Here is a 12,500-nt window from a genome sequence, read left to right as displayed (position 1 = left end):
AAAAAATATAATCTCCAAGCTCTGATGCTGCCTGGTACTTACAACTCTATTGTCCCTCTAATCACTTTGACATCAATGCAAAATGTTGTGGAAAATCAAATCAAACACTTAATGAGAACCCATGAGGTCATGTTCGCGCAACATTTCTATAAGCTATGTAAATGTGTGAAAAAACAGGTTTGATGGCCTCTACTAAAAAGAGGAGGCTCAGCTTTCTATAGGCTAGGCCTACTCTATTTATTTATCAACATTCCTAATATTAAGCACATTGCTTATCTTTAGAACAGGAGTATTGCCTATCTGGCTGGCATGAAAATGAACCACGGGGAAAAGCGTCCTCCATTCGCTATTTAAGTGCATAAATAACAGGTATTTTTCCCCTGTTCTGAGACAGGTAAATGACAACGGTCCATTCTAAATCAAAACTAATTCCACACATATATGATTTAGTACATGTAAAGACAAGATCAAATCAAGAATAGTCTGATGGGTGACAATAGCCTTTAAAAAAATAAACATAGTATCACACCTCATATAGACCTATGGGCTAGGCTACATGTTTAGATAAGGTTAGTATCACACCTCATATAGACCTATGGGCTAGGCTACATGTTTAGATAAGGTTAGTATCACACCTCATATAGACCTATGGGCTAGGCTACATGTTTAGATAAGGTTAGTATCACACCTCATATAGACCTATGGGCTAGGCTACATGTTTAGATAAGGTTAGTATCACACCTCATATAGGCCTATGGGCTGGGCTACATGTTTAGATAAGGTTAGTATCACACATGGCCTTAGATGTTTAGATAAGGTTAGTATCACACCTCATATAGACCTATGGGCTAGGCTACATGTTTAGATAAGGTTAGTATCCTATAGGCCTATGGGCTAGGCTACATGTTTAGATAAGGTTAGTATCACACCTCATATAGACCTATGGGCTAGGCTACATGTTTAGATAAGGTTAGTATCACACCTCATATAGGCCTATGGGCTAGGCTACATGTTTAGATAAGGTTAGTATCACACCTCATATAGGCCTATGGGCTAGGCTACATGTTTAGATAAGGTTAGTACCACACCTCATATAGGCCTATGGGCTAGGCTACATGTTTAGATAAGGTTAGTATCACACCTCATATAGACCTATGGGCTAGGCTACATGTTTAGATAAGGTTAGTATCACACCTCATATAGACCTATGGGCTAGGCTACATGTTCTGATAAGGTTAGTATCACACCTCATATAGACCTATGGGCTAGGCTACATGTTTAGATAAGGTTAGTATCACACCTCATATAGACCTATGGGCTAGGCTACATGTTTAGATAAGGTTAGTATCACACCTCATATGCCCAGCCTGTGTGCGGTAAGGCAAGAAACAGAACAAGCCTTTTTTTGTGTTACTTTTTCAAATCATAGTCACACACCTCATGTAGCCTAGCCTAGCTGTAGCCTAGCCTAGCTGTAGCCTAGCCTAGCTGTAGCCTAGTTGTAGCCTAGCTGTAGCCTAGCTGTAGCCTAGCTGTAGCCTAGCCTAGCTGTAGCATAGCCTAGCTGTAGCCTAGCCTAGCTGTAGCCAAGCCTAGCTGTAGCCTAGCTGTAGCCTAGCTGTAGCCTAGCTGTAGCCTAGCCGAAAATGTTTCGATAAGGTTTGTAATCACAACTGAAGTGGCCAAATAACTATTTAAAATGAAGCACATGAATCCACTTGACAACCGGTGTCCTATCTGGCATACATAGGTCGACGCTTGAGTTTCTACTTTGGGGGAAGGTCATTTTCACCATTAAAATGCCCCTTTATAATAAAGCATTAGATGCATAATCACATTTGAGGTCAGGGTTGAGAATGGTGTTTTCACGCTAATGAAACATTCGCTGTTATAGCCTCCTACCATGGGTGCATTGCTGCGCTTATAACGTGAAGAAATATCCTAAAAGTTTATCAACATTTTAAGCTAAACATTCTGATTTGTTGTAACCATGCGGCGGAATTAACCCTGTGTGTGTGTGTGTGTGTGTGTGTGTGTGTGTGTGTGTGTGTGTGTGTGTGTGTGTGTGTGTGTGTGTGTGTGTGTGTGTGTGTGTGTGTGTGTGTGTGTGTATCTAGGCTGTCTAAAAACAGAAACTAGCTAGAGATTACAAATGATTCCATGTGACACCCACACATCCAATTCCAGTAACAGGTGTGTGGACACTAAGAGACTGTCAAAAACACTATATCCTGATGAGGGGGGACAGAGACTCTGTCAAACACACTATATCCTGGTGAGGGGGGACAGAGACTCTGTCAAACACACTATATCCTCATGAGGGGGGACAGAGACTCTGTCAAACACACTATATCCTCATGAGGGGGGACAGAGACTCTGTCAAACACACTATATCCTCATGAGGGGGGACAGAGACTCTGTCAAACACACTATATCCTCATGAGGGGGGACAGAGACTCTGTCAAACACACTATATCCTGATGAGGGGGGACAGAGACTCTGTCAAACACACTACATCCTCATGAGAGGAGACAGAGACTCTGTCAAACACACTATATCCTGATGAGAGGAGACAGAGACTCTGTCAAACACACTATATCCTGGTGAGAGGGGACAGAGACTCTGTCAAACACACTATATCCTGATGAGAGGGGACAGAGACTCTGTCAAACACACTATATCCTGATGAGAGGAGACAGAGACTCTGTCAAACACACTATATCCTCATGAGGGGGGACAGAGACTCTGTCAAACACACTATATCCTGATGAGAGGGGACAGAGACTCTGTCAGACACACTATATCCTCATGAGAGGAGACAGAGACTCTGTCAAACACACTATATCCTGATGAGAGGGGACAGAGACTCTGTCAGACACACTATCTCCTGATGAGAGGGACAGAGACTCTGTCAAACACACTATATCCTGATGAGAGGAGACAGAGACTCTGTCAAACACACTATATCCTGATGAGAGGGGACAGAGACTCTGTCAAACACACTATATCCTGATGAGAGGGGACAGAGACTCTGTCAAACACACTATATCCTGATGAGAGGGGACAGAGACTCTGTCAGACACACTATCTCCTGATGAGAGGAGACAGAGACTCTGTCAAACACACTATATCCTGATGAGAGGGGACAGAGACTCTGTCAAACACACTATCTCCTGATGAGAGGAGACAGAGACTCTGTCAAACACACTATATCCTGATGAGAGGGGACAGAGACTCTGTCAAACACACTATATCCTGATGAGAGGAGACAGAGACTCTGTCAAACACACTATATCCTGGTGAGAGGGGACAGAGACTCTGTCAAACACACTATCTCCTGATGAGAGGAGACAGACTCTGTCAAACACACTATCTCCTGATGAGAGGAGACAGAGACTCTGTCAAACACACTATATCCTGATGAGGGGGGACAGAGACTCTGTCAAACACACTATATCCTGATGAGAGGAGACAGAGACTCTGTCAAACACACTATATCCTGATGAGGGGGGACAGAGACTCTGTCAAACACACTATATCCTGATGAGGGGGGACAGAGACTCTGTCAAACACACTATCTCCTGATGAGAGGAGACAGAGACTCTGTCAAACACACTATCTCCTGATGAGAGGAGACAGAGACTCTGTCAAACACACTATATCCTGATGAGAGGAGACAGAGACTCTGTCAAACACACTATATCCTGATGAGAGGGGACAGAGACTCTGTCAGACACACTATATCCTCATGAGAGAAGACAGAGACTCTGTCAGACACACTATATCCTGATTAGAGGGCATGTTATGACATCACCTATCCAACTGACACACTGATTTCAGATATGACATCACCTATCCAACTGACACACTGACTTCAGATATGACATCACCTATCCAACTGACTCACTGACTTCAGATATGACATCACCTATCCAACTGACTCACTGACTTCAGATATGACATCACCTATCCAACTGACTCACTGACTTCAGATATGACATCACCTATCCAACTGACACTCACTGACTTCAGATATGACATCACCTATCCAACTGACACTCACTGACTTCAGATATGACATCACCTATCCAACTGACACTCACTGACTTCAGATATGACATCACCTATCCAACTGACACTCACTGACTTCAGATATGACATCACCTGTCCAACTGACACTCATTGACTTCAGATATGACATCACCTGTCCAACTGACACACACTGACTTCAGATATGACATCACCTATCCAACTGACTCACTGACTTCAGATATGACATCACCTGTCCAACTGACACTCACTGACTTCAGATATGACATCACCTATCCAACTGACACACTGACTTCAGATATGACATCACCTATCCAACTGACACTCACTGACTTCAGATATGACATCACCTATCCAACTGACACACTGACTTCAGATATGACATCACCTATCCAACTGACACACTGACTTCAGATATGACATCACCTATCCAACTGACACACTGACTTCAGATATGACATCACCTATCCAACTGACTCACTGACTTCAGATATGACATCACCTATCCAACTGACACACTGACTTCAGATATGACATCACCTATCCAACTGACACACTGACTTCAGATATGACATCACCTATCCAACTGACACACACTGACTTCAGATATGACATCACCTATCCAACTGACACACTGACTTCAGATATGACATCACCTATCCAACTGACACTCACTGACTTCAGATATGACATCACCTATCCAACTGACACACTGACTTCAGATATGACATCACCTATCCAACTGACACTCACTGACTTCAGATATGACATCACCTATCCAACTGACACACTGACTTCAGATATGACATCACCTATCCAACTGACACACACTGACTTCAGATATGACATCACCTATCCAACTGACACTCACTGACTTCAGATATGACATCACCTATCCAACTGACTCACTGACTTCAGATATGACATCACCTATCCAACTGACACACTGACTTCAGATATGACATCACCTATCCAACTGACACACACTGACTTCAGATATGACATCACCTATCCAACTGACACACACTGACTTCAGATATGACATCACCTATCCAACTGACACTCACTGACTTCAGATATGACATCACCTATCCAACTGACTCACTGACTTCAGATATGACATCACCTATCCAACTGACACACTGACTTCAGATATGACATCACCTATCCAACTGACACACACTGACTTCAGATATGACATCACCTATCCAACTGACACACTGACTTCAGATATGACATCACCTATCCAACTGACACTCACTGACTTCAGATCACCTGACATCACCTATCCAACTGACTCACTGACTTCAGATATGACTTCAGATATGACATCACCTATCCAACTGACACACTGACTGACTCACTGACTTCAGATATGACATCACCTATCCAACTGACACACTGACTTCAGATATGACATCACCTATCCAACTGACACTCACTGACTTCAGATATGACATCACCTCCAACTGACACACTGACTCCAGATATGACATCACCTGAACTGACACACAGATAGATATGACATCACCTATCCAACTGACACACTGACTTCAGATATGACATCACCTATCCAACTGACACACTGACTTCAGATATGACATCACCTATCCAACTGACACACTGACTTCAGATATGACATCACCTATCCAACTGACACTCACTGACTTCAGATATGACATCACCTATCCAACTGACTCACTGACTTCAGATATGACATCACCTATCCAACTGACACACTGACTTCAGATATGACATCATCTATCCAACTGACACACTGACTTCAGATATGACATCACCTATCCAACTGACACACACTGACTTCAGATATGACATCACCTATCCAACTGACACACTGACTTCAGATATGACATCACCTATCCAACTGACACTCACTGACTTCAGATATGACATCACCCATCCAACTGACACTCACTGACTTCAGATATGACATCACCTATCCAACTGACACACACTGACTTCAGATATGACATCACCTATCCAACTGACACACTGACTTCAGATATGACATCACCTATCCAACTGACTCACTGACTTCAGATATGACATCACCTATCCAACTGACACACTGACTTCAGATATGACATCACCTATCCAACTGACACACACTGACTTCAGATATGACATCATCTATCCAACTGACAAACTGACTTCAGATATGACATCACCTATCCAACTGACACACACTGACTTCAGATATGACATCATCTATCCAACTGACACACTGACTTCAGATATGACATCACCTATCCAACTGACACACTGACTTCAGATATGACATCACCTATCCAACTGACACACTGACTTCAGATATGACATCACCTATCCAACTGACACACACTGACTTCAGATATGACATCACCTATCCAACTGACACACTGACTTCAGATATGACATCACCTATCCAACTGACACTCATTGACTTCAGATATGACATCACCTATCCAACTGACACACACTGACTTCAGATATGACATCACCTATCCAACTGACACACACTGACTTCAGATATGACATCACCTATCCAACTGACACTCACTGACTTCAGATATGACATCACCTATCCAACTGACACTCACTGACTTCAGATATGACATCACCTGTCCAACTGACACACTGACTTCAGATATGACATCACGTGTCCAACTGACACACTGACTTCAGATATGACATCACCTATCCAACTGACACACACTGACTTCAGATATGACATCACCTATCCAACTGACACACTGACTTCAGATATGACATCACCTATCCAACTGACACACTGACTTCAGATATGACATCACCTATCCCACTGACACACACTGACTTCAGATATGACATCACCTATCCAACTGACACTCACTGACTTCAGATATGACATCACCTATCCAACTGACACACTGACTTCAGATATGACATCACCTATCCAACTGACACACTGACTTCAGATATGACATCACCTATCCAACTGACACACTGACTTCAGATATGACATCACCTATCCAACTGACACACTGACTTCAGATATGACATCACCTATCCAACTGACACACTGACTTCAGATATGACATCACCTATCCAACTGACTCACTGACTTCAGATATGACATCACCTGTCCAACTGACACACTGACTTCAGATATGACATCACCTATCCAACTGACTCACTGACTTCAGATATGACATCACCTATCCAACTGACACACTGACTTCAGATATGACATCACCTATCCAACTGACACACACTGACTTCAGATATGACATCACCTATCCAACTGACACTCACTGACTTCAGATATGACATCACCTATCCAACTGACACTCACTGACTTCAGATATGACATCACCTGTCCAACTGACACACACTGACTTCAGATATGACATCACCTATCCAACTGACACTCACTGACTTCAGATATGACATCACCTATCCAACTGACACACTGACTTCAGATATGACATCACCTATCCAACTGACACACTGACTTCAGATATGACATCACCTATCCAACTGACACACTGACTTCAGATATGACATCACCTATCCAACTGACACACTGACTTCAGATATGACATCACCTATCCAACTGACACACACTGACTTCAGATATGACATCACCTATCCAACTGACACACACTGACTTCAGATATGACATCACCTATCCAACTGACACACTGACTTCAGATATGACATCACCTATCCAACTGACACACACTGACTTCAGATATGACATCACCTATCCAACTGACACACTGACTTCAGATATGACATCACCTATCCAACTGACACACTGACTTCAGATATGACATCACCTGTCCAACTGACACACTGACTTCAGATATGACATCACCTATCCAACTGACACACTGACTTCAGATATGACATCACCTGTCCAACTGACACACTGACTTCAGATATGACATCACCTATCCAACTGACACACACTGACTTCAGATATGACATCACCTATCCAACTGACACTCACTGACTTCAGATATGACATCACCTATCCAACTGACACACTGACTTCAGATATGACATCACCTATCCAACTGACACACTGACTTCAGATATGACATCACCTATCCAACTGACACACTGACTTCAGATATGACATCACCTGTCCAACTGAAACTCACTGACTTCAGTTATGACATCACCTATCCAACTGACACACACTGACTTCAGATATGACATCACCTATCCAACTGACACACTGACTTCAGATATGACATCACCTATCCAACTGACACACACTGACTTCAGTTATGACATCACCTATCCAACTGACACACTGACTTCAGATATGACATCACCTGTCCAACTGACACTCACTGACTTCAGATATGACATCACCTATCCAACTGACACACTGACTTCAGATATGACATCACCTAACTCAACTGACATCACCTGACTTCAGATATGACATCACCTATCCAACTGACACACTGACTTCAGATATGACATCACCTATCCAACTGACACACTGACTTCAGATATGACATCACCTATCCAACTGACACACTGACTTCAGATATGACATCACCTATCCAACTGACACACTGACTTCAGATATGACATCACCTATCCAACTGACACACTGACTTCAGATATGACATCACCTATCCAACTGACACACTGACTTCAGATATGACATCACCTATCCAACTGACACACTGACTTCAGATATGACATCACCTGTCCAACTGACACACTGACTTCAGATATGACATCACCTGTCCAACTGACACACACTGACTTCAGATATGACATCACCTATCCAACTGACTCACTGACTTCAGATATGACATCACCTGTCCAACTGACACTCACTGACTTCAGATATGACATCACCTCCAACTCCAACTGACACTCACTGACTTCAGATATGACATCACCTATCCAACTGACACTCACTGACTTCAGATATGACATCACCTATCCAACTGACACACTGACTTCAGATATGACATCACCTATCCAACTGACACACACTGACTTCAGATATGACATCACCTATCCAACTGACTCACTGACTTCAGTTATGACATCACCTATCCAACTGACACACTGACTTCAGATATGACATCACCTATCCAACTGACACACACTGACTTCAGATATGACATCACCTATCCAACTGACTCACTGACTTCAGATATGACATCACCTATCCAACTGACTCACTGACTTCAGTTATGACATCACCTATCCAACTGACACACTGACTTCAGATATGACATCACCTATCCAACTGACACACTGACTTCAGATATGACATCACCTATCCAACTGACTCACTGACTTCAGTTATGACATCACCTATCCAACTGACACACTGACTTCAGATATGACATCACCTATCCAACTGACTCACTGACTTCAGTTATGACATCACCTATCCAACTGACACACTGACTTCAGTTATGACATCACCTATCCAACTGACACACTGACTTCAGATATGACATCACCTATCCAACTGACACTCACTGACTTCAGATATGACATCACCTGTCCAAACCAAGTTTGCAGAAACAACCGAGCAACACAACGCATCACAACAAAACCCAAACAACTTGAGTGAATTTCAAACTCAAACCTCCACCGCGGATGGGGTGTAAATTAGGGTTACGGTGAGGGAAAAAAGCATTTGATCCCCTGCTGATTTTGTACGTTTGTCCACTGACAAATAAATGATCAGTCTATAATTTTAATGGTAGGTTTATTTGAACAGTGAGGGACTGAATACGAAAAAAATCCAGAAAAACGCATGTCAAAAATGTTATAAATTGATTTGCATTTTAATGAGGGAAATAAGTATTTAACCCCTCTGCAAAACATGACTTAGTACTTGGTGGCAAAACCCTTGTTGGCAATCACAGAGGTCAGACGTTTCTTGTAGTTGGCCACCAGGTTTGCACACATCTCAGGAGGGATTTTGTCCCACTCCTCTTTGCAGATCTTCTCCGAGTCATTAAGGTTTTGAGGCTGACGTTTGGCAACTCGAACCTTGAGCTCCCTCCACAGATGTTCTATGGGATTAATGCCTGGAGACTGGCTAGGCCAGGACCTTAATGTGCCCAAGATTTTGACGGTACATGGCCCCGTTCATCGTCCGGTGAAGTTGTCCTGTCCCCTTAGCAGAAAAACACCCCCAAAGCCTAATGTTTCCACCTCCATGCTTGATGGTGGGGATGGTGTTCTTGGGGTCACAGGCAGCATTCCTCCTCCTCCGAACACGGCGAGTTGAGTTGATGCCAAAGAGCTCCATTTTGGTCTCATCTGACCACAACACTTTCACCCAGTTGTCCTCTGAATCATTCAGATGTTCATTGGCAAACTTCAGACGGGCATGTATATGTGCTTTCTTGAGCAGGGGGACCTTACGGGCACTGCAGGATTTCGGTCCTTCACGGCGTAGTGTGTTACCAATTGTTTTCTTGGTGACTATGGTCCCAGCTGCCTTGAGATCATTGACAAGATCCTCCTGTGTAGTTCTGGGCTGATTATTCACCATTCTCACGACCGTAGTTACAACTCCACGGGGTGAGATCTTGCATGGAGCGCCAGGCCGAAATAATCGCACCAACTGTTGTCACCTTCTCACCAAGCTGCTTGGCGATGGTCTTGCAGCCCATTCCAGCCTTGTGTAGGTGTACAATCTTGTCCCTGGCATCCTTGGAGAGCTCTTTGGTCTTGGCCATGGTGGAGAGTTTGGAATCTGATTGATTGCTTCTGTGGACAGGTGTCTTTTATACAGGTAACAAACTGAGATTAGGAGCACTCCCTTTAAGAGTTTATACTCCCTTTAAGAGTATGCTCCTCATCTCAGCTTGTTATCAGAAATCTTTCTGATTGAGAAGTGGTTAAATACTTATTAAAATGCAAATCAATTTATACAATTTTTGACATGTGTTTTTCTGGATGTTTGTTGTTGTTATTCAGTCTCTCACTGTTCAAATAAAACAACCATTACAATTATAGACTGATCATTTCTTTGTCAGTGGGCAAATGTACAGAGAATCAGCAGGGGATCAAATACTTATTACCCCTCACTGTAGGGCTGTTGGTTGTATCTGAACAGGGATCCCAGACAGACAGGAGCTCTAAGGACATGGATCTACAGCTGTAGGGCTGCTGGTTGTATCTGAACAGGGATCCCAGACAGACAGGAGCTCTAAGGACATGGATCTACAGCTGTAGGGCTGCTGGATGTATCTGAACAGGGATCCCAGACAGACAGGAGCTCTAAGGACATGGATCTACAGCTGTTGGTTGTATCTGAACAGGGATCCCAGACAGGAGCTATAAGGACAAGGATCTACAGCTGTAGGGCTGCTGGTTGTATCTGAACAGGGATCCCAGACAGACAGGAGCTCTAAGGACATGGATCTACAGCTGTAGGGCTGCTGGTTGTATCTGAACAGGGATCCCAGACAGACAGGAGCTCTAAGGACATGGATCTACAGCTGTAGGGCTGCTGGATGTATCTGAACAGGGATCCCAGACAGACAGGAGCTCTAAGGACATGGATCTACAGCTGTTGGTTGTATCTGAACAGGGATCCCAGACAGACAGGAGCTCTAAGGACATGGATCTACAGCTGTAGGGCTGCTGGTTGTATCTGAACAGGGATCACAGACAGGAGCTCTAAGGACATGGATCTACAGCCGTTGCTGTTGGTTGTATCTGAACAGGGATCACAGACAGGAGCTCTATGGACATGGATCTACAGCCGTTGCTGCTGGTTGTATAAATAGTGTCACCATTTAAAAACAGACCTGTTAGGTAAAGCTGATTATCATGTCAGGGAGGAAAGGAGGGGAGAGGAGTTGGGGAGGAGAGGAGAGGAGCCGGGAGGGGAGGAGAGGAGCTGGGAGGGGAGGAGTTGGGGAGGAGAGGAGAGGAGTTGGAGAGGAGAGGAGTTGGGGAGGAGAGGAGTTGGGGAGGAGAGGAGTTGGAGAGGAGAGGAGAGGAGTTGGAGAGGAGTTGGGGAGGAGAGGAGAGGAGTTGGAGAGTAGAGGAGTTGGGGAGGAGAGGAGTTGGAGAGGAGGAGAGGAGTTGGGGAGTAGAGGAGAGGAGTTGGAGAGGAGTTGGGGAGTAGAGGAGAGGAGTTGGAGAGGAGAGGAGTTGGGGAAGAGAGGAATTGGGGAGGAGAGGAGTTGGGGAAGAGAGGAGTTAGGGAGGAGAGGAGAGGAGGAATAGCGAGGCCAGAGGAGTTGGAGAGGAGGGATAGCGAGGTCAGAGGAGTTGGGGAGGAGAGGAGAGGAGGGATAGCGAGGTCAGAGGAGTTGGGGAGGAGAGGAGAGGAGGGATAGCGAGGTCAGATGAGTTGGAGAGGAGGGATAGCGAGGTCAGAGGAGTTGGAGAGGAGAGACAGCGAGGAGGAGCGTGGTTACTTGTATCAGACGAGGCAGCCATGGTAGAAACAATGA

The 12,500-nt window shown here is 44.2% G+C and overlaps 1 pseudogene; it reads right to left on the bottom strand.

Moving 5' to 3' along the window:
- LOC118383808 (uncharacterized) overlaps positions 1-12,500 on the bottom strand; it is a 102,221-nt pseudogene that overhangs the window by 87,718 nt on the left and 2,003 nt on the right.

This window comes from Oncorhynchus keta, unplaced genomic scaffold (genome assembly GCF_023373465.1).
Source record: "Oncorhynchus keta strain PuntledgeMale-10-30-2019 unplaced genomic scaffold, Oket_V2 Un_contig_1869_pilon_pilon, whole genome shotgun sequence".
NCBI classification, from domain to species: Eukaryota; Metazoa; Chordata; class Actinopteri; order Salmoniformes; family Salmonidae; genus Oncorhynchus; species Oncorhynchus keta.
The sequence above is the reverse complement of the archived record's forward strand: the minus strand, read 5'-3'. Positions and strand labels throughout refer to the sequence as shown.